This window comes from Castor canadensis, chromosome 4 (assembly GCF_047511655.1).
Source record: "Castor canadensis chromosome 4, mCasCan1.hap1v2, whole genome shotgun sequence".
Taxonomy (NCBI): Eukaryota; Metazoa; Chordata; class Mammalia; order Rodentia; family Castoridae; genus Castor; species Castor canadensis.
In genome coordinates, this window is record NC_133389.1 from 57,721,456 (window position 1) to 57,746,272 (window position 24,817).

Here is a 24,817-nt window from a genome sequence, read left to right on the forward strand (position 1 = left end):
CCACACTAAAGTTCCATGTCACCACACTGAAACTGAGTTGCTAACTGGACTTCCAAGAAATCAGAAGAGAGAGGGGACCAAATTTCCCAAGCAGGTTAATTTGAGTCAGCATGATAATGAAGTTTCCTCTTCTGTAAGCCTTACAAAGAGGTAACCTGAGTAGCCCAATGTTAACCAGTCAGTCACTACTCTATTGTTCTATGTCCTTTGTCTGCATCTTACAAGGAAAGTGACTTCAAAATGATCAATCTGCAATTTTTGTTTCTGCTTTCTTCAGTCCTTCTCTATCTATAAAACCAACCTTGGCTCTGTTCATTGAAATATTTAATCATCTATTTTATGGAATGAAGTGCTGTCTGATTCTAACACAACAAAATAAAGCCAGTTGAGATCTTAAACTAAAGTGATTGCAATTTTGTTTTGTGATAACCATCTCTAATTGATGGGGAACTATCAGGTTCTTGGTAGGACAGGTCAGAGGATAACAGAACAATCTAGCTGGAGCTCCTCATGTTTTATCTTTTTATGACTGTGATGGAAGAATGGAGCAAAATAAAAACCAAATGCCACTTGCTCCAAATTGCTTAGGGTTAAAGAGAGAAAACCACAAAAAGTCCAGCTGTGGAGAATGGATGGAACCGGAAGTGATCATGTTAAGGGAAATAAGTCAGACTGAGAAAGACAAGTACATTGCATGCATGTATAGAAATATCACAATGAAACCCTTTTGCACAACAAAAATATGCTAATTTAAAACAAACAGCTTAGTTACAAGGCTGAGAATATGCACAATGTTCCATTCTAATAAAGAATTCTGTGACGGATGCATTTTTACTCTACTATGAATATTTTGGATTAAAAAGAAAAAAATTAGCTGTGAACTCTGTCTCAGGGCTTCAGGGCCTCCACAGATAGGTGAGAACATTGTGAAGAGAGCAGTGGTGGCCACTGACTTGAGCACAGGATAAAGTAGTACAGGTTGATATAATGATGACAACAGACTCTAAATTTTCTGAGAAAGTCCTGATTTTAAATATTCCTGTTGTCAGACATGTTTTGTTCTTTCACCCTCAAAGTTTAGTCATTGAAAACTTAGAAGAAAAATACTGTTTGACCCACAGTAGTGATCTCCACAAACAAATGTCACCATTCATGCACATGAAGAATAACGAAGGTCAAATCTGCTCTGCAAGTTCTGATTTCCACCACCCTGTGAAAAGATGAGTAGAGAAGAATGGTCCCAGCTAATCTGGTGAGGCGTGGGAAAGGGTGGGGTTGACTGGGCTGCCTCAGTGACTTATAGGCACACAAATCTTCAATTTGAAACATGTCTGATCAGTATACAATTCAACCACTACTTCTAGCACTACAGTAGGACTGTGGATTGGTGTCATCCTAGGGAAATTTCCAGAGGAATAAGTAGACTCGAAGGCAACCTGTCCTCTCATTTTTTTTCCAGTTGATTTCATAAAGTAACAGATAATGTCTTACAGAAAGTAACCAAAGGGCATTTCTCACATTGATTTTTTTTATTGTTTTATTATTCATATGTGCATACAAGGCTTGGGTCATTTCTCCCCCCTGCCCCTACTCCCTCCCTTACCACCCACTCTGCCCCCTCCCTCTCCCCCCCACCCCCTCAATACCCAGCAGAAACTATTTTGCCCTTATCTCTAATTTTGTTGAAGAGAGAAGGAATTTTGTTGAAGGAACAAGGGTTTTTGCTGGTTGAGATAAGGATAGCTATACAGGGGGTTGACTCACATTAATTTCCTGTGCGTGTGTGTTACCTTCTAGGTTAATTCTTTTTGATCTAACCTTTTCTCTAGTTCCTGGTCCCCTTCCCCTATTGGCCTCTGTTGCTTTTAAGGTATCTGCTTTAGTTTCTCTGCGTTAAGGGCAACAAATGCTAGCTAATTTTTTAGGTGTCTTACCTATCCTCACCCCTCCCTTGTGTGCTCTTGCTTTTATCATGTGCTCAAAGTCCAATTCTCACATTGATTTGTGACCAGGAGTATCAATAGAGAAGGATTTCCTTTGTCAGCATCTTCATGGAGAAAACTATGTTTTCCCCACAGAATGGCAAATATTCATTATATGTTGCTAATAAAAACATAGGGCATCTTAAAATTCAAGAGATTTTTAAAATAAACATCTTCAAAGAACTCTGATCTATAGTTACCATGTATGATGGATGATAACAATAAAGTGAAATGCTTGTTTGTCACTTCTAAAAATAGAAATATTTACATGAGTGGACATTGCTAGAAACAATGCAGATTTCTTATGTTTAGGCTCATATTTAGTTCTTTTCTTCTCCCCCTAAGCCAGCTATGTGATTTCTAGGGGGCCATGGCATTCTGGAAAAAGGTCTGAACTTAAAATTCAAGGTCATATAACAAAATTTCAGAGGTGTGGTAAAGACCACATCTGTATGAGAGAAAAAGGATGGGGCTGATCCTCTCTAGGTTTCTGATTTTTCTAAAGCTGCTATTAATTTATGAATGAGAAAGACTGAAGCTGAGGCTTGATTCTTTTCTAACAAGGTATTTGGCTATAGTTTAGTTGCTTTTATCTTAGTTGCCTAGTTTAGCAGCTTATCCCAGAAGAACTCAAAGACTCTTCCACTGTGGCCTCCTGAGAGGGCTGGTGTGCTGTGTAAGCACCGGAGCACAACCGGGTTCTAGGAAAAAGCACTCAGAACGTGGAACTCCTTGGTGCACTCGCAGGCAGCCAGTTCTTGACTTTCGAATGTTCAACTTAATGATTTTTTTTCTCAGTAGGAGCTATACTTGGAATTTTTAACTTTGATCTTTTCAAAACATTGCATGAGATATTCAACACTTTTTATTAAAGTAGGTTTTGTATTAGGTGATTTTGTCCAACTACAGGCTAATGCAGGTGTCCTAAGCACACTGAAGGTAGACTAGGCTAAGCTATGATGTTTGGTTGGTGAGTTGTATTGAATGTATTTATTATTATTTTTTTCAGTGTTAGGGATCAAACCCAGGACCTCATGCATGCTGAGTATGCTTCTTAGTACTGAACTATATTCCCAGCCCCCAAATGCATTTTGACTTACAATGTTTGCAATTTAACAATAGGCTTATTGGAATGTAACTCCATTGTAAGTTGAGAAGTATCGTATTTATGAGAATTATTTGATTAAAGACTAGAATCTAAAGCTTGAGGAAAGATATATTGAGTGGTATGTATCTTATTGCATGTTCTAACTAATAAATTAAGGTAAAAGAATTGGATGTTAGATGAAGTCAGGTGCCAGAAGGTCAAATAGATAGAAAATATCAAGAGATCATACAATTCCTATAAAAATAGATACCTTTACTGAAACCCAACTTAAGGTTTTATGACAAAAAGATTAGACTCAGAAAGCCTACAAATCCATCAAAAGAGAAAAATTTCTTTTCATATGTATTTGGGATGATAAATGATGTTTTTTCAGTTTCAGAAATCTAAGTAAAAACAAAAGATGAAATAATAAGTGCTTAAGTGGGTTAGAAATAAACACAGCTGTCATTTTCCTCATATGAAGAATGTACAGCAATAATGAGGATCAAAGAAAGAATTATCGTCATGGAGAGGAAATGAGGCATTTAAGCAAATAATTAAGGAGCATTAAATCATCTCAGAGAACTCTTGTAAGACTGTAAAAGGCAACCATGGTTAACCATATTTCTGAGACATGTGGTAAGAAAAAGCGGATGAAATAAAATTAGCATGAGGGAGTGTGGTATTGTGATTTCTTCCTAGATGTTTTTTTTTTTGCAAATTATTTATTGTCCAAGATTCTTAATTTTGCCTCTGTAAAATGGATCAAGCAATATTTCCCTCACTGGAGTGACATGAGGATTAAATAAGGTAATGAATGCAAAGCACATAGTCCTGGTTCCGACACATAAATGGTCAATAACCAGGGCTCATTACAACACAAGAACAGAAATAAGGTGACACTTGATCCAGCTGCTCACATAACTACTTTATCACCTCCAGAGAGGTGACAGCTCGTTAAAATACCATATACTCATAATATGAGCAGGAAAGAAGTTTTTATGGAAGCCATATTGCCTTGAAAATTGGTGATTCTTCACTTTCATTACATAAATCATATGCAACAGGAAAAGCAATTCCCCCAAGATTCTATAATATGCTACAGCAACAAATCCCTTATGAGAAGTAGAAGGTAGGACCATGGGGTTGGGGGTATCTCCTTCAAGACAGTTGGAGTCATTTGTTGACAGAAACTAGGCAGAACCTGGTGAGAGAGACTCCTTCTCTTCAAGAGAAAAATTTCTGAGATTCTGATGGAGCAGGAAAAAAGAAAAAGTCACTTAGACCATGCCTGTATGCACAAGGTCATCACTAGCTGCTAACATTATAAACAAAGTCTTAAGGAGTGGAGGTAACATTTGCCAATTTATCTGATAAAGTCAAGCAATGATTTAAATATAAAGAAAAAATTTCTAAGTTTTAATTAAATGAGAAAGCTGCAAACATATTCTTTTTTGTTGTTGTTTGTTTGTTTTTTTGTGGGATTGGGGTTTGAACTCAGGGCTACTGCATGAGCCACCCCTCCCATCCACTTTGTTCTAGTTATTTTGGAGATGGGGTTTCTTGAACTTTTTGTTCTGGCTGGCCTCATACAGCAGTCCTCCTGATCTCAGCCTCCTAAGTAGCTAGAATTACAGGCATGAGTCATCAGTGCCTGTCTTAGAGTATTCTTAGAGTATACATATATTTTTGGTAGCCATAGTTTAATGTTCGACATTATTTATAAAGCATTGATTTCCCTCCAAACACCTGAAATAAAAAAAATCTGGAGTATTGCCAAGAAGCCTGCATAATCTTGTAAATATTAACAGTACCTTTCTCACTCTTTGATTTAGTTCTTGCCATGACAAGGTTTCTTTGGAGATTTAACACACAGTGAAGAAGCAGATTTAAGTGTGATGTATTAGCAATCAAGAGAGAGTAATGTGGAAAAAGAGCTAAGTGTATTTCTCTAGTCTTCAGTCTCCAAAGGTGCTACTTTTTACATCCTCATTTTAAGACAAGAATATACCTAGAAACCTAGGAGCACTTTCTATAACACAGAAGAATTGCTCTCCAAGGATCTTGTCATTATGTCATGATGTGGCTGGCAGCAAGGTTTAGGAAGGGATGCTGTGTAGGGGTGTTTCTCAGAAGCTTGATTATTTTGGTCAAGAGTGATACCCTTTCAAAAAGTGCTTGGAATCCCTAACAGAGCAATTAAGGAAGGATAGAGAAGGGTTGTTTATATAACTGCTGTTTTCAAAACTGTAGAGGAGCACACTGTTCATAGTGTCATAGCAGCATTATTTAAAGAAAATGGTTATGAGAGCAATAAGTATTGCATCTTTTTACTCAGTTTATTTTTTATGTATCATAGAGCAAATACAGTGTTTTCTTATATGAATGTTATGGATAGCACTGGAGATTTTAGACCAAAGCATTTCTTCACTGCAGTTTTTCTTTCACCCTACAGGACTTCACCATTAAACCAGAGACTAACTGTCTTAGGAAGGGAAGCAAGACAGCCTAGATCAAAGAAATCATTGGTCAGGTTGTAAACTGACTTTAAAAACATAAGAAACATAAGAAAGGCTCAACTGGCCATCACTGGCTTTGAAGATGGGAGGGGCCATGTGCCAAGGGATGCAGGCAGCCTGCAGAGGTTGGGAAAGACTAGGAAGCAGATTCTTCCTGAGAGCCTCTGGAAGAAATGTAGTCCTGTTGACACCTTGATTTCAGCCCTCTGAGACTTGCATCAGACTTCTGACCTTTCAGAACAATAGGGCAGTGAATTTGTGTTGTTTTTAGTCAACAAATTTGTAAACATTTATTACATCAGCTATACATAGGAAGCCAGTAATAGGCCCTGCTCTCACACCTGTATTCAGTTCACTTTGATGTGCTTTGGCTTGTAGGTGCCCAGTTTGCAGGATTTTCTCATTTTATCTAGTTTTCTCTGAATTAGCCTTCATAAAGTGGATAGGTGTTTTAAAAAAATTAAAGATAATTCCAATAATGTAAGCAAATGTGAAGGGCATAAAAGAAAAGTTACTAGCTTTTCATTAGTTCTTTACAGATTCAACACGATACTGATATTATCAGACCTGATTTCCAAATTCAAAGTTATCAAGAATGATGAACATTTACTATTTAAAATGAGAAACTGGCCTCTAAATATATCAAACTTTATTAATTATAGAAAACTATCACAATGGAAAAGTGCTTTTAGAAATACTAAAAATTAAGAATTAAAAAAAGTGACTTGTAGAATCATGTATAATATTTTTATGTAAAAAACCTGAGAACTAAATGCCAAAAATATAAGCAAAACATGTCATGTTAGAAAGTGAATATGTATATAGAGTATAAAAATTGCCAAAGAAAACAAATGACCAACTTATGATACTATAAGAGAAATTCCAAACCAAATATCAGCTGTGTTATTATTACATTATTCCACACCTCACAGACTGTTTTAAATTTAGCCACATTAGACAGAATTATTTCTCATCTAACATAGGTATGGTTATTGGTTAGCTAATCTAAAATTCTTTCATTCATTCTTTTTTTTGTGTGGTGCTGGGGTTTGAACTCAGAACCTTGTGCTTGCTAGGCAGGTGCTTTACACTTGAGCCACATCTCCAGTCCTAAATTTCCTGACTTGTATGTAAGAGTGTGTGATCAGACAAAGATGTGAGATGCAAAGTAGAAATCCAAGATTGTATAGGGAAGCAATGAGAAGTTATCTGCAGAAATGGAATAGATGCAGCCCTGAGACATCTAAGGGAAAAAGATAATGCAATGCTGAAAGGACTGAAATGAAATAAAAGGGGAAAAAAAACAAAACTGAAGTATCTGTTCATGTAAGTCTATGGCAATGTCTTAGAACAATGTTTTAGAATGTTACTATTGATAATATGTGCTATTCTTCTATCAATTTTCAATTAACAAAAGGCAAAGCAAAACAAAAATAAGAAACAAAATTTGCCCTATTTACAGAAGACAACAGGCTAAGGATGGGTTACAGGGTAGATGTGGAAACATCTGGAATGCTTGTCCCCTGCCTCCCACTCCTTGTGGATTCCTTACAAGGGTGTAGAAATCTCATGGTTAGTACATGAACCAGTGGCCTCTTTCATCCAGCCTTCCCCCTGGTCTTCAGAACACTCAGGACCCTTTCCTACTGACTTCACAGCAGGGAGGTGCAAACAGGAAACAGACTTACACCAGAAACACTGTCATTTAGAATCTTGGGGTTAGTTTTTTCCCAATCAGTGTAGCCCTAGCTGACCACCACTTTGCCTGGCTTTCCTATTTTCCCTGATACCAGATTTTAAGGTCCTACCCCTGTCCATTCTGTCTTCTCTAATCAGACTAGCACTGAACACATTTACTAAATTAAAAAAGAATCTTCGAAGATGATTCTTTGTATTATTATTGTATTATTTGCAAAGTATGTTCTGTGGTTTCTAGAAAAATTTAAATTAATTTACCTCCTTGCTCATGTGAAAACCAAATTAGTACCAAACCTCAGACTATCATCGATATTCCCGAACCACAAAGCCGGATCAAAAAATTAAAAACCTAGTGGCTAAATAGACCGTTAATGGGTTTCAGAAATGTAATTTTATATTTCCATCACCAGGGTCAGGTTGCCCTCCTTTTGGTGGCACTTTCAATGTCTGAAAAATAATCTCTGCCCTTGTGTATATCAGACAACATGTATCATGTTTCCTTTTAAGTAGAACTATCTTTTTCTTCATCTAAACATCATGATTAAGAGATGATAACCATTTCAGTGGGAAGTTGATGTACAATGAGACTTGCTACTCATCTCGGCAAATCAAAACATGAGTGGTGGATATAAAGGCGCAGATTTTATTTGTTTGTCTTTTGAGACAGGGTCTCACTATGTAGCTCAGGCTGGCCTAGAACTCCATATGTATTCAATGCTGTCCTCAAACTCTTGATCCTCCTGCCTTCATCTTCCAAGTGTTGAGATTATAGTTATGTGTCACCATGGCCAGCTTAAAAGCATATTTTTATTTGTGTAGGTCTAGAATCCATAGAAACACACCCAGACCAATGTGGTATAAAGACTGTTCAAGAATTCCTTCCCCCAACCCTTTTTTTCCCTTGGAAGTCTACATCTGCTCTCAGAAAAAATTTTGATTAAAGCAATGTGGAAAATTCTGGAGGAATTAAAGAAGTTTGTTTATTATAGGGTTTCTTAGCATTTTTAGTATAGAAATAAAGCACTGTAACTTCCTAACAGGTTTACAACATGTAACTAGAGTAACTTTTTTTTAAAGTCACCTCATGAAATCCTGAAATACAGGTTGAGAAACTCTAACAAGACTTCCCCTTTCTTGCCATTTTATTTTTATTTATTTATTTGTTTATTTTTTTAGTGAAGTTTCTAAGCATCATTGAGAATTTTAAAATTCTAGGACAACGAGTAGTACCCTGAAGACTGGGCCAAGATTTGAATGAACAATATCAAGGAAGGGGAGATTTACCTTGGCCTTGGCTTAGGTCTTGGAAACCTCCCTGTGATTTCAAAGTGACTTGGGGTCTCTGTTTCGGCAGTGCCATGGCTTTTGCATAGCTTGGAACCTCTTGCTGGTTGGTGAAGAGATCCAAGTGCCTAGAGGAGTACAGGCTGATGAGGTACATTCAGAGAAGAGGGGAGATTTAGGAAGGATTGAGGTAAGGAAGTGATTGCTCTTTTTGTTTCTTCACTTCTTCCAGTGTTTCGTTAAAAGGCTATTTCCTCTTTCCTCATAGTGTTCATTCTTTTTTTTTTTTTTGGTTTTCATTTTTTCCTTAAACTTGGAGTTTGAACTCAGGGCCTACACCTGAGCCACTCCACCAGTCCTATTTTTGTGATGGGTTTTTCAGTATAGGGTATCTTAAATTTTTGCCTGTGCTGGCTTGGAACTGGATTAATAGGAGTGGGTTTGTTATCATGGAAGTGGCACCCTTATGAAGGACGAGTTTGGTCTCTCTCATGTGCTTTCTCGACGTGTGGTGCATTCTTCCATGTTAGGAGGAAGCAGAGAGGCTCCCACTACATGGGGCCCCGTCATCTTGGGACTTTGTAGCTTCCAAAGCCATAAACCAAATAGACAGCAGAAAACAGACTAAGACATTTGTACAGAAAGATCACCCTGATAAAGGGGACTCCCTATTGTTCTCAGGCCAGATGATAGCTACAGTCAATAGGCTGATTTGAAAAAACCTGAGCCAGAGGTTACTCAGCGAGGTTAAATTAACATGCATGTGACTTATGGCAAGTAAGTTTTGTGTTTTATCTTTAAATTCTTTAGTCTGTGTTTGCATTTATTATTGCAATAATATAAGTACTGACCTAGAAGAAAGAAGTCATTTATAATTCTCACTATGCAACCTTTTAAAAAAAGCATTAAAGAATTAGTTCATTTAATATTTCATAAAAAGGAAGATAAATAGAAAATTGGTTAACAACCTGATGGTAGTCTGTATGCTTCACTGTATTTGCTCGAGTTAATGTTTTATTCGGATCATGTTAATCTATAAGAAGTCATCCTTAGGAGAACTTTGAAAAATTTACCCGTTCTTTTAACATATCATCAAAACAAAACCAAGGACAACAAATTCCCGGCTGCTTGCGAGTGCCTCTGGTGATGTAATTTAGCTGGAGATCAAAGGTTAAGTGCCTCTTACCAGAGGAGAGGAGTAATCATTTCCATTATGTGTATTTTTTTTGGAGTGTTTTTATTGTTAATACAAACAAAATGGTCTTTCCCCCTCCACAAACCATTAATAGTTGTGTATGTGCATCCAAAGCCCATTATGAGTCGATTATAAAGTTCTCATGGGTCTCCAGAGTTCAAATGCAGTTTTGTCATTTTAATTCGAGGTTTATTCTTTTACCAGGCATCACAGTATCCTGAACCAATGGACGCCATAGTCTCTCCTCACTGCCAACGCACAGGAGTAGGGAGGCATTTGCTCTTCGAGGTTGCTCGATACCTTTCCCCATTATTTTCTCTGGCAGAGGTTAGGGCCTGGTCAGTCAGTCCTGCTTCCATAGTGAGGGCTGAGTGGTCAAGGCCAGCTTCTACTGCATGTGGCAGCCATTTGCTAACTACTCAGCACTTAAAAGTTTCAGAGCACTCTCGTGTTACTGGGTTCACATATGCTCATTGGGAGACACTGTCTCTGAATTTCTATCATCAACCTGCCTCTTTATTAAAATTTCTCCCTCTCCATTGGGAAATGAAGAAGCTGTATCCCTGGAAATCCAGTCAACTTCTCTAGTGTTCCAGACTGGTGAGTGGGGTGGGCCTGGGGCAGTGCAGGGCTGGGACTTAGGTTACTAATTCTGGGCTTAGAGCTTCCAGGTCCTGCTCATGTTAGTGGAAGCCTGTAGCCTGGCTGTCACAAAGCCGGCACCTCAAATGCTTATTAAAACCCTTCAATTCTTTGCTTAAGGATCTAGGTTCTTCAGTATGGAAGCTGCTATATTTCCTGGCACTGCTAAATTCAAGGAGCAAAAGTGAGGCAATTCGGATTTTGTACTACTTGATTTTCTCTTTTCCATATATACTAATCTGCGTGATGGAAGATGCAAAATGTCACTATGCAGTTCGCAGGCAGATACTTGCTAGAAAACTGATTTCAATGTGAACGCAATCACTGCATAGATGTGTGCCAGCCATAGCAGTGTAGCTTCCTGCTGAAGATGATTAGATAAAGAGAACAGGGAAACTCAGATATCCCAGAGTCACTGACTCAGAGCAACGTGGTCTGTAATTATACTCAGGGCCAAGAATCTTCTGTGATTTCAGATTTCAGCTGAAGTCATAGTTCCTCAATACATTCAGAATGGAAGAACTTTTCTGAGAATATTATAGACAAACCAATTTGGGGTATAATACATATATACAAGGAAATGTCACAATGAAACTCCCTGTATAACCATCACAAACAAACAAAAATGTCTTCTTTTTTAAAGAAAAAAAACAGTCAGGAAGGTAAAACAAGTTTTTTCCAGGAGTTGGGGCCTGTATGAGGGGGTAGCACACAAGGAAAGGGTGAAGGAGGGTGAATTTGATGGAAGTACTATGTATTCATGTATGAAAATGGAACAACGAGACCTGTTGAAACTGTTCTAAGAAAAGGGGGAGGGAGGATAAGGGAGAAAGACGGAAGGGTGAATCTAAGATATTTTGTAAGCACTTTTGTAAATGTTAACAATGTACCCCCAGTAAAACTATAATATGATAATAAATAAATAAAAGAAAAAAAATGGAAGTACTTTCCTTCACTGGAGATTTGTGAATGAGGAAGATGAAATACACATTGGGTGAAGGGGCTGCTGGGGTGCAGTCAGTCTTGGCCTCTTAGTGTCTAGTGCCCAGTGTTGGAACTAGCTACATCAGCTGCACTAATTGTCTGACTTCAGCAGAGGACTAGAATTTCATGTGAAGAAGGAAGAAGTCACAATTTGTCCCCATTTAGGGTGAAGGTGCTCTTCAGTTATTCTTTATTCTATGTGTGTGTGTGTGTGATTCTAATTAATGGGAGAAGACAAAGCAATGTCCCACTCCCCCCCCCTTTTTTTTAGTACTGAAGGTTGAACTTAGGGCCTCAAGTTTGCTCGGCAGGCTTTCTACTCCTTGACCCATGACCCCAGCACTTTTTGCTCTAGTCATTTTTCAGACAGGGTCTTATACTTTTGCCTGTGGCTAGCCTCAGACTGTGTAGCTGAGATTACACTGTGACCCACCATAATTGACTTGTTCTTTGAGATAGGATCTCACAAACATTTTGCCTGGGCTTGCTGCGAATTGCATTCCTCCCATCTCTGCCTGCCCTCGTAGCTGGGATTACAGGTGTGAGCTACCATGCCTGGCCTAAAGTAACGATCCTTTGCCAGGGCTTTCTGAAGCACTCATGTCTTCCCCCGCCCCCAAACTGCTGAGGACTCTAGTAAAAACATGGGTTTAGGAGATTGGCAATGTTGCAGAGTTAAAGGAAACAGCAGAGCAAGGCAGAAGGATTCTAATCATGCCAAATCATTGAGCTGGGAATCCTGAGGGACTGACTGGAAGTTGGAGAATCTGTGGTTTCTATTGAAGAGTCTGAGGAAATAGCCACAGAGTCACATGGAAATGGGGTTGGAGCAGAGAAGCTCTGGGAGCCAAGTTCAGGAGACAGTTTGGAGTTTGGGTGATGTAGTAGTAAAGATGCCATTCAAAGCTGTGTGGCGCCCAGAGCAAAAATGAAACCTCTCAGTAGGATAAACTGAGCAATCTACCAGGACATGAAGGTACATGTAGAGAGAGGCTAATGCAGTATGATCTCAAGAATCAAGAACCAGAGGGTCATGGGATGAAAAGAGAGAGAGAGAGAGAGAGAGAGAGAGAGAGAGAGAAAGAGAGAGACAAAGAGACAAAGAGAGAGAGAACAGAATTCTTGCAAGTGACTTTAAGGCTTCATTTGTATGTCAAAATGTCAGGGTAATGTGGAGAGTTGAACTGTATACACTTAATGCTGTTCTCTATATATGACTATCTTGAGACTACCTTGATTTTCCTTTCTTTTTTTCTCATGCATGCTAAGCACATGCTTTGCCACTGAGCTACACCCCCAACTCCTTGCTTTGAATTTTAAAATGGCTGATGGGCTGGATTGTGTAATTCACTGGAATGGACATGGACAAGGTTGGGAAAGGTCACCCCAGAAGTCAAAAGTAGGGTGCATAAATTGCTATCCTCTGTGTTTCCTATGGGACAGAAATAGAAAAGTTCTCAGGAGAGGCAACAATGGTGCCTAGGGCAGAGCCTGGAAGGGTATGGACTCTTTACATGGAGGTATTCTGGGATCTGGGGCTTCTTTCTAGACTCTTTTTGGGTTTGAGAAACAGTGGAATGAGACCAGCTACAGGATCCTTTATGTATCATCCTAAAAGCCATTGGTCACAACAAAGTAGCTGGTGTCTTAGCAGATCACACAGCTGGCAGGGTTAAGAAGAGCTTTGTGGGCAGCCAGAAGGCTCAGACCTGGAAGATCACATCTATTGGATTAGGGACAGAAAGTAGCTGGAAAGTCAGAAAGGCCCATTGGCAGGACCCCTGACACCAGAGTTGAGAGGAAAGAGAAAGGTAAGCTTTCACTTCTGTGGCCAGGTGGCCACCAGGAAGCATAAAAGACAGAATAAGAAAACAAAGGGTGGGATCCAAGTCGCAGAAAGGAGTGAGAGGTGCAACTTGGCTTTAGACCTAGACAGGCATGGGTTGAGGTGTGGCTCAAAATCATCCAACATAGCTGGTCCTGGGGATGGAAGTTTGGAGCCATCCTGGCAAGGGATGAGAACTCTGTGACAGTTGGGATTCCTTGATTCTCGTGCTCTGAATTTTCTCACATTGATTTCAAATGCTATTTTGGACAGTGGAGAGGCTGGAGAAAATGATAGGAAGGGCAAGAAAACATGAGAATTGTAAAGAAATATTGAAAGGACAAGTCAATGGAACTGGTAGCAAAGTAAGACAAAGAAAATGAGGGAGCGTAAATCACCAGAACTGCTTTGAGCACGAAACGTCCGGGAGCTGACCTGATGAAGGAAGGAGCATCAGGAGGACGCGTACGCAGAGGAGCGCAAGTGGCAGCTTTTCACTTGCTTGCCTGTAGGGGACCGAGGGATACTGGCACGCTCACTAGCTGTGGGTAGTTGAAACGTGTTAGCCGCATTGATTTCATAGATCGTCTTGTGGCTGGCATTCATTCTTTCCCTTGTGCACACACCAGCAGCCAGCAGAGGGAGACTTTGCACAGGAACGTTCAGCACAGCGAATTCCCTTGGGGATTTCTGTGATCTACGTTGTCCAAATGCCTCCCCAAGTTCCCGTTCATGCGCTGGGCTGTAATAGTCACAGTTCCCAGACAGCAGGCACGGCTCTTCTTGGGCAATGATACCATCGCGAACATTGTGACTGCTTTGCAAACCCATAAGCACCGGAACAGATGCCTTCAAAAATGCAAAAAACAGGACCATGATGCCAGCAGATAACGCTCTAGCCGCTGGTTGCCTCACCGCATTTCTGCACACACTGTTCCTGACAGCTAGCTCTACAGAGCAAAGGGCTGGGGTGCTGCATGTGAGGGACCCCAGAGGTTGGCAGGACTGGCATTGCCTGGATACCAGGCTTCCTTTGAGGGCAAGGCGGCTGGTGGTGGGGGGAGTGACAATTCTGTTTCCTACATAAAAGAAAAAATTAAATTTCATGACTGAGTGAGAAAAGGTCACTTTGGGAGTCCACGGCTAGATCTTCTTTTAAATCTTCTCCAAACAACTCTGAATTAAAATGTCTTGAGAAAACACTGAGACTCATGCCCTCTGCTTCTGGCTCTCCAGCTAGGTGGACCATTGGGTCACATGGATCTTGGTGAGAAGGAGCAATTTTTAATTTGGGCTTTATCTGTTACTGAGTTGATGTTATGAAGAGTGGATGGAAGGCAATTAGAAGAAGAATGAGCAACTCCAGGATTTATTAATATCAGTGTTTAATGTCTTCTGAATATTTCAGATAGCAGACTTGGGTTAAGAGAAAAGACATAAATACATGCAAACGCCAACAGGAAAGAGTTAGCATATAGAATACTGTATTTTAGGATTCCAGAATTAGGTAATAAAGGACAAACATATAGCTCTCTAATGAATTGTTTCTGTAGTTCTGTTCACAATATGCAGAGTAGAATACGATTATTAGATAGAAACAAGACATTCTGACTTTTATTAGAAGAGAAACACCTATAATTTAGTAGGGTTATTTTAATTCTTTAAGCCAAACAGATTTGTTGGCATGATGACTTCAGCAAACCATCTGCAGTGGAGGCTATCTGAAGAGAATCTAAAATAAATGAAGGATTATTCCAGTTTATTTTTGGGAAGGAAACATTTTCAACTTTTCAGACTGCTCTTTGGAAAACTTCAGGGGGTTAAAATGCAGTTTTTGCTTTGCTCGGTAGGGGATCAGACTTGCAGTGTACAGAATGTAGCTGAGATGAGATGAGTTATGAGTGGTATTGGTCTCTGTAAAACCTTCTGGAAATATGGATCTAACATCACACTTCCTTGGTCACCATGTAATTCTTTATAAGAGGCTACTCTGCCTAAAGCCTTAACAAAGGATCCAATACAGCTTAATCTAGGGTCTGTGATTTAAACACAATTTTCGGCTCAAAATGCCATTTCAGAAGGGCAATCATATGCCCCAGTGTAATGATTAATGACACCTTTTTCACACTCTTAAAAGTGTCCAGACTGGACACTTGCATTTACTCCTGGTCCCTGAGCACACAGGATGCTGAGCATGGACGGGGCACTTGGTCCTGAGCTCCAGAGCAGCACTGGTGTGCGTTAATGGACACAGGCTGCATCCCCTCTCTTTAGCCTCCCTGGAAAGTTCACACATTCACCACTTCCAGGATGAAGATCCTAGGAAATATGACAAAACTTCTCTTACCCAAGGTGATGCTTGATCTTGACAGTCAACTTGATTGAATTGAGAAGCACCTAGTAGATTGTTAGTAAAGCACACCTCTGGTTGTGTCTGTGAGGGTGTTTCTAGAGAGGATTCACTAGTGGGAAGACCATCCTGACTGTGGGTGGCACCATCCCATAAACTGGGGGCCAAAATAGAATAAAAGGGGAAAAAGGAAAAAATCCCACACATAGGCATATTCTCTCTCTGCTTTCCGGTAGCCATGTTGTGAGCTGCTCTGATTGACCATGACCTTGCTGCCAAAATAAATAATTGCTCTCTTACATTGCATGTATCAAGCATTTTGTCCCAGCAATGAAAAACTAACCAACACACCCAAAGTGCTTGCAGGTATGCGCTATCATTTGCATCTTGAATATCTCCCAAAGGTCTGCACATAAAGACTTGGTGCTATTGAGAGGTGGTCTGGCTTAGAAGCACGAAGTTGGGGGTGTGATCTTGGAGGGGATAGGACTCCAGCCCTTTCATGTCTTTCTCTTTGCTTCCGGCCTGTTATCAGGAGTGAGTTGCTTTGCTCCACCATGTGCCACCTGCCATGATATGCTGCCTCCTCACCACATGCAAACAAGCAATGGGATAACTGGATCATGGACTAGAATCTCTGAAACCATGAGCCAAAATAAACCTTTCCTCCTTTTAAGTTATCTCAAGGGTTTTGTTTTAGTAATGGAATGCTGACTAACACAGTATGAGGATGCCAGGGGACTCTGAAAATGGAGAAGTTGTTTCTGAGTCAGAGCAGGTTGTGAGATGTAGAAGTGTTGTCAGTGACTGGTTGAGTGACACTGGACACAGAGAGATGGTGTAATGACTTGATGCAGACACAGAGTGGAACTCTATTTCAGAGGGTTACAAATGTAATTATAAGGGAGGAGTGAAATCAATGGCTACAGAAGGACCTGAATCAGCTTTCCCTGGGAGAAAAAAAAAAAAAAAAATCCCTGAAGCATGCCTGACAGTAGGTGGAAGGGGACCTAGCCCAGAATCCTCACTGGTAACTTGGACACAGCATTTTAAAGCTTCTTCCTGGCTTTCCGCTCAGTGGAAAGAAAGAGTGGAAGGACAGAGAGCTCCAGGTTTCTCCTCTTGTTAACCCTTCCAGACACTGAGATTTATTGAATTTCTTCTAAGTTATAATTTGGTTGAATCCAATCTTCAAAGAGAATGGATGCAAAGCCTTTACAAAGTCTGCTTGTTAAATGATTTATTTAACAAATACCTATTAGGTACTTACATGCCAGGCTCCAGGTAGACGATGGAAAACACGAACATATCCTTCCCTCAAAGCAATCATATAAATATATGTTTGCAAATGATGGTAAGGCTATGAAGAAAAGCTACATTCAAGTAAATTAAAGTCATGTACCTAAATAAAAATAGAAAGCTGTGTGTAACCCTATCACACCCTCCGTCACACATCTTTTTGGCCTCAGCTATTTACCAAAGACCCTCCTGTTGAGTCCTCTTATGACCTGAAGGATGTGTCTTAAGAATCCTTAACTAACACTAGTAACCAAACAGCAGTACTGAGATACTCCTTTGATCTGATAAGCTTCATTTGAATGTAAACTGAACTGTTAGCACCTTTGAGCTGGAGTTGAGTTCCAACAACATGCCAGTGGAGGTGAAGGTAATTGCATAGGTCCCTTGTTTAAAATCTTGTAGTGATTTAGGGAGCCAGGTTGCACCAGGGCTCCAGCCTCTCTTCTGTCGGCAGAGAACATGTAATTTGCTACAAAGCAGAAGGGCAAAACTTGAGGACTTAGTATGTGGTATTGAGAGTCCATGCTAGGCTGTGACCTTCTCTAGGATGTATGTAGGTTACATGCAAATTATACACCATTTTATATAAGGGACTTGAGTAACTGTTGATTTTGATACTCAAGGGGTATGTGTGTGTGTGTGTGTGTGTGTGTGTGTGTGTCCTGGAACCAATTACCCATAGATCCTGAGGGATAAGTATATTTGATATTTCTCTTTCTTCTTTATTTCCACCTTGGCTATGCCCAGATAATACTAGAATCAGAAATAATGTGGGAATAGAAGTAGGTTCTTCTGCCTCTGAAATTCGAGGAGCTTGACAGACAAGTCTGCCTGCCTTTATGAATTAGCATACAAAAGAAAGTTAGATCCACTAAGAATGAATCATTGTTGTTTAGCTCTATTCACAGAGAAGCACAGGTAACAGCTTGGGATATGATGACTTTATCTCTGTGCAATGGGATATCTGTATAAATACCCCAGTGGTCCTTCATTTTACACTAGGAGAGACAAGCTGTCATGAACCAACACCTCTCACAAGCTGTCTTATCCTACTCTTGCTAAAAAAGAAGGAATGTTTAGAGAAGATGAGTTGAAAATCTTGTGGCTCATGCTTCCTTTTGGAAAACTGAAACTCTATCCTACTCCTGTAGATTTTCATGGCTGCTCTACTTCTCTCCCCTCTTCCACTGTTTCTACAGAGGGACATGTGGTTTTTTGCTTTATCAAAATGAAGCATGGACAAGAAAGGTGCAGAAATAGGTCTGATGGTCTCCATAGATAAAAGTTGCAGAGTAGCTCCCAATCAGGGATCATGTTGCTGACTGTGGAGTGGAAATTCCAACTCTTTTCTTACTTGCTCATTGCATACAAATTGGAAAGTATCTGGTATATCTGTCATTGTTCTAAGATCTCAGGACACAGCAGTGAGTAAGACATAAAACTCTCTGATAGGATTCAAAAGACAAATCTGCAAGTGAATATTCATTTTAGGGAGCAGTAAAAGCCATAAAGAAAAAAAGCATCACAAGGTGATGGAGGTAGAGCATGAGCTGATGCTGGGGACAAGGGGTTCAGGACCAGTGAGGACTCCAGACACAGGAGGAACGGTGCCAGAGTCTAGTGGCAGGAGCAAACTTGCCAGGACCCAGAAGGTTCAAGCTCCCAATCCCATGAGTTGTGATACTCTGATGAGCAGCTAAAAGTTGCAGGTGACCTGAGGAGGCGGCACACTCAGGAGGGAGGGCCAGGCTGGGGCATCATGATGGGTAAGCTGGGAAAGCACAGTGGTGAGGCGAGGGGTAACAAGACAAGTGTGCCTACAACAGAATAGCCCAAAAACATGATAGAAGAGGTCAGAGAGGTGGGAGGGTCTTCAGAGGGCATGACCTGGTAAGGGCTTGGCTGTCCATCTAACCCCAAAGTGTGCAGAGACAACATAAAAGGAATTAAAAAAGCAAGGAGGCATATTGCTTATTTCAGGCACTCACGTCTGATAAGAAACTGATAACTGGGGACTATAAAAGCTACAGCAGATGCTTCTCACACAGTGACTCCAGTGATCAAAATGCTTTCATCACAGAAGTGAATCAGTTCCTGTGAATGATAAGAATCAGGTTAAAGAATAACCAAGCACAAATTGGCCTCTTTCTAAAATGTTTATGCCCAATGAGTCTACTAGGAAAAAGAGAATGTAAAATTAAAAAAAAAAAAATTAAAGTACTCACCCAGGTGAGACTACTTATAGATCAGCCACCTGAAAGTGGTTCATGTAACCCACTGTGTTGACTGTGGCTGGGAATAAGACATAAATCCATCTGATTATGGTTGTGTGGTGTAGGGACAGGTAGTGAGGATGGGTTGTGGGAAGGGAGCTGATCTAGTTTGGATCTGAAAGGCCCATCTGTTAAATAAAGTTCTAGTCCCCAACCCATGGGAGGTGATGGAGCCTTTAAGAGGTGGGTCTACTTGAGGGAAGTTAGATGATTGGGGATGTGCCCTTGAAGGAGATTTTGGGACCCCACTCCTTCCTGTCTCTGTTTTTGCTTCCTGGATACTTTGGGGTGAACAGACCTCCTCATATACCTGCCATGGCTGAATCTCAGAAGCAGTGAGCCAAAATAAACCTTTCCTCCCATTCAACTGATTGTCTCAGTCAGGTATTTTGTCACAGTGATGGAAAGCTGACTAACACAGGAGGTATAAAAGAATGTATAGTCTGCCATCCACATCCTCATATTCAATCAAGTATAAATGGAAAATTAAAAAAAAATTTGCATCTGTCCTGAACATTGTTTTCTAAACAATACAGTATAGGAACTACATACATAACATTTACAGAACTTAGGTATTATGAGTAATCAAGACATGAATGAAAGTAAATGGGAGGATGAGCATAGGTTATATACAAACACTACACCCTTTTATATAAGGGGACTTGAGCATTCTCTGATTTTTGTATCTGTGTAGTCCTGGCACCAATCCCCCATGAGTATGAAGGGACTGCTGTATACAGAATGGGTCCTAAGAAATTGTACCTGGGTCCTGATTAGAGGCCTTTTTGTTAAATTTGCACTGGGTTTGTGGGGAGGGGAGATGATTAGTTAATGGCTAGACATTTTTATCCTATTCTATTCTAATAGCTGACATTGCAACCCAGAATGAACATTTACCAACTGGCATCTCATTGCACTCAGCTCCTCTTGAGAAATGTGGTCCATGTTTATTTCTGGACTGTTGTAGAAGAGGTAGAAGACACACAGGGGGTTAGACCAGTAGCGACTGTGGTTCAGAGCAGGCATAGACTTTGGGTTGGGAATAAGACACAGGCAGTGTTTGCTGTGTGTCTGGTGTTCTTGGAAGCTAGCCTTTTCTGGCGTGATCCTCTCTCCTAGGAAGGATCCAAGTGTCTGCTGCACTTGGAATAGGCCTTTAAGCTCCTGGCCACACAGGGCTTCCCACTAGAAAGTTTTAGTTGGGGCTCATGATCCTTAATTGTGCTCATGAACTCCCAGAAGGCTCTCCTTAGAGAAACATCGAGTTATTAAACCTTCTTATTGAGAGCTGATACCTGCCTGAGATGTTTATTCTCTAAGTAACAAATAGGCTCTGATTTTAAGCGTGCCACTTGAAGGGAACTGAAGTGGGTGTCAAGTGGAAGGTGGGCAGGGAGCCAGTGGTTGGCAAGGGCTTGTCAACTCCCCGAACTATTCCTCAGGTCACTCCCTTGCTCCTTGCAGCTGAAGTTGTAGGCACGCCAGCAGTGCATGGGGAGACAAAGGAGGTTAACAGCCAGTTTTAGTTAGAATGTTAAGTTTCCAAGTCCTGCAGCTTGTAGGACTATAATCTTAGGCAGATGCACCAAAGAGAGAACCAACTCTATCTAAGTGGAACCAATTTATCCTAATCAACTGACCAGTTTGAAAGCTAACTCATAAGTTAGTGAAGCAATCCTATTGACACCCTTCTTTTTATTTATTTTATTTTATTGTTTTTACATTTACTTACATATGCATACATTATTTGGGCTACCCCTTCCCCCATTTCTGGGCAGAACCTGTTCTACCCTCTTCTCCAATTTTGTTGAAGAAAAAACATAAAAGAAAAAGAAAAACGTAGCATTTTTACTACTTTGAGATGAAGATAGCTATGTAGGGAGATTCCTTGTGTTGTTTCCATGCATATGTGTATTACATCCCAAATTGGTTCATCTCTACCACACCTCTTCACTGTTTCCTAGTCCCCTTCCCATAGTGGCCTTTCTAGTTTAAGAGTACTATATTTGTTCCTATGCAGTGAACATAATTGACACTCCTCTTAAGGAATGATCCCCCAGATGTGCTCAGGCAGGGTGGAATATGGAGACTATTTGTAGAAAGCTCAATATTGGCACTTAAACCTTGCTATGCTCCAGGTAAAGTTTGAGTTTGGGTTCCAATGGCTCAGGCGTTGGAAGCTTGGTCATCAGTATGGTAATGTGAGAAGTGGTGAGAGATTTAAAAGCTGGGGCCTTGCGGGTGGCCATTGGGGGTACTGCCCTCATAAGGAATTGCAGTTTTCATGGGGGCCCTGGCTAGTTCACTGGAGGGGGTTGTTGTGAAAGAGTGAGACTGATGCCTGAATCACTCTCTAGCTTCCTGTCTCACCATGTGATCTCTCCTGGTAGCATATTCTCCATCATTGTGATACCAACCACCAGGGGCCCTCATCAGAACAGAGCTGATGCTGGTGCTATTACTTGAATCTCCAGAACAATGACCCAAAAAAACCTCTGTTCTTTAGAAGGTTGGGTATTTCTTTATAGTAAAGAAAAACAACTAATACAAAGCTGCTCTTCAGTGAATCCTCATAAAACTGTGCCTTGGTGCAAAAATAAGACATGGATGCTATTTTTGAGAGACATGAGGTAGAACCCAAACTCCCAAAAACTACAGTCAGGCTTAATTTTGTATCAAGATAATTCTCCCTCTCTTTGCTTCTTTTCCCTCCATGCACGGCTTTATCATCTGAGCTAGAGTTTGTGCACCTAAAATTTACTCTTCCAGAAAATAAAAAGGTACCAGAACCTACAAAAGTTGATATTAACAATACAGCTGAGAAGATTAGGAGCAAGAAGGACGAGGACAGGGCCAAAGATGATGGAACCGTGAATACATAACTCAGGCAACTGGGGTTTTTGCAGTAATTGGAAAGATTTGTCAAGCTGAGAGAGGCTTTAGTTTAAAAGGGGAGATGAGTAAATGTTTCAGGAGCTTGTTACTAGTTAAGTATGAGTATGTGCAATTAGCCTTTTGGGATGAAATTAAGGCGTATTGTATAGCCTTAGAAGCTATATTGTATAGCATAGAAGCAAATGCAGTAGAGGGAGAAGTACTAAGTAGCAAATTGATGAAATATTCCTTCTTTATACTTCTATTCCTAGAACTCAGAGTGGGCTTTAAGTTTTTCACCTGGTCATAATTGTATCTGGTGGTCCTTCCTCTGGTATGAAGTGTGAACTTGTACAATATAAAGACATGCTGTTTGTGAGAGAGAGCACCCAGGAGAGCCTGGTGTGTTGTAGATGTTCAGTGGATGTACACGGTTTCACAGTCACTCAGAGGGCCCAGAATTGGCCAATAGCCCTATTTTATTAACTCCTCAACTATTTGCCTGTTCCTATTCTTCACTCTATGACATATGTGGAAAGGGAAAAGAAATATATGAAAAATACAAAAAATAAAATGATTTATCATTTAGAAATATGGGAAAAATCAATAGGCCACCAAATGGGGATATCAAGATTTTGTCCTACTTTGAAATGTTCAAACACTCTGGAGGTGTAGTGATAACATCTGAAATACCTTAAGGAAGAACTTAATCTGAGCACCATAGGTTTCTTAATCTCCTTTTTAAAAAACATGATTTTGATTGAGAACCAATTTGAGGGGAGAGAAGTATATGTGTCCTGTTCAGTAATTAATATAATTGGATTAAATTTTTCTTTGGAAGCAATGTAACACCATACACAATTTTCTAAGACAGTTTAGGGCTGTCCCATTCTGTAACTCAAACTAAGAAGAGTCATTTTTTTTGGAAAGGACCATTACAAACTACATGAAGGTTTGACAGTCAGTTGTTTCTCCAACATAACCAAAGACTATGTATGAGTGGATAGATGGAGGTACAACCTCAGGAGGGACTGCTGTCATTTGGATCTGGAATGTTCCCCAAGGCCTATGTGTTAAAGGCTTGATTCCCAGGTTGTTACTCCTGGGAGGTGGTAGGACATTGAAGAGGTGGGGCCCAGTGGAAGGTATTAGGTCATTGGGGTGTGACTTCAAGGGGGAATATGAGACCTCAGTCTCCTTATCTTCCTTTCTTTTGCTTCCCAACCACAAGGCGAGACAGAAGGCTAATACAAGGATGGAGGTACAACTCCAGATGGAAAGATCTGCATTAACAGACATACTTGTCATTGAGGTTAATGGTGAAACCCTAACACGCAAGGCTGGAAATAAACTGGCTCGCTTATTATTGGTTGAAGTCTTTCTGTTACACCCATTCATGTTCGAATGCTGTAGCTCTACAAACAGGTTTGAAAGTAGTAACTGATGTAGTATATGTGGGTTTTTAAATTCAGCACACGACACAGCAGATGCATCTTCTTTTTTTCTCCAATGAAGTCTTCACAATGCTTCTGAAGTAGCTTGTCCTACAAGAAGACTAAGAAACACCAGCCTACAGTAGCCTTGTCTAATACAGCGTGTCCCTAGGATTGGAGGAAACTTGATTGCTGGTCTCTGGGGTCTCATTCATGCTATGTTCAAACACAGAATTTTAGAAGAACAGAGAGGTCCAGAAGAACATATGTCAGAAAGGAAAAAACTGGCTGGCATGAAGTTTTCTTCAAGTTTTCCTTTGAGCCCTTGGAATGGGTGCACATGGTCGAGAGTTTTTGAGTTTTCATTGGATTCTAGAGAGGAGAAGTCAAGAAAGAGATTTGAACCACCAGTACTGTGAGGGGGGGAAGGAGGGAGAGAGGGAGAGAGGGAGAGAGGGAGAGAGAGAGGCTTGAAAAGGGGAAAGCAGATGCTGCAAAGAATGTTGCTTGGCTAATCCAGGAGCACAATTTCTCCTAAAATAGAATTGTGCACTAAGATAGTATGATCCTGTTTTTATTGCTTTGACATATCTGGTTAAGTGAGGTTTCTTAGAGTTTTTAGTGTAGATTTATCAGCATGATGGTTTCTCTTTCTAGCACTGAGCTACAGCCTCAGCCATCTCTTCATGAATAACAATGATGGTGGCTCACCACAACTCTCCACAATTCCATTCAGCACGTCACTTTTTCTATTTTCAGAAGAGTTCTGCCCTTTCTGAAAACACAGGTGGCTGTACTATTATATAAGATCATGGCTGCCACAGAAACCTTTCTTCTCACCAAAATTGCTTGGGGAGCTTTTCTGACTGGAACACAGGTAAATCTGAGAACGTGCCTCTGAGAGCTATGCTTTGTCAGAAAAGGCATGGATTTATGTTTTCAAGGCACTGTGAGCTGGTTTGATGTAAGTTTATTCCTTTGTCCTAAACTCCTTTCTTCCTGCAAACCACCTGCAACTGTGGTTTGTAAATTAACTGCCTCTGACATCTGAAGGGAAAAAGCTCTCCAAAAGCTACAAAAATCTCAACTGATACTACTCTGAGAGTCAAGGAGGACAAAGGAAAGGGTATTAATAAATACATTTTATTTTTATAGAATTGTTTCCTAGAAGGATATTTTATATAGCTAAGATAAATAACAGCAAAGCAAGTATCTTTGTAGAGATTGCCTTCAATTATCCTGTTCAAACACTGAACTCAAGAGACTTCATTTAATCAAGAAAAAAGAAAAAAGGTAAACCCTTGAAGTTATGTATTGTTACTTCCAAAAAGAATCCTAACCATGAAATGTGAACTGCTTTTTTAAAAAATAG

At 40.2% G+C, this 24,817-nt stretch overlaps 1 protein-coding gene across 20 annotated transcripts in view; it reads right to left on the minus strand.

The window, feature by feature from the left end:
• Dlgap1 (DLG associated protein 1) overlaps nt 1-24,817 on the minus strand; it is an 888,020-nt gene that overhangs the window by 147,008 nt on the left and 716,195 nt on the right. The window lies entirely within an intron of this gene.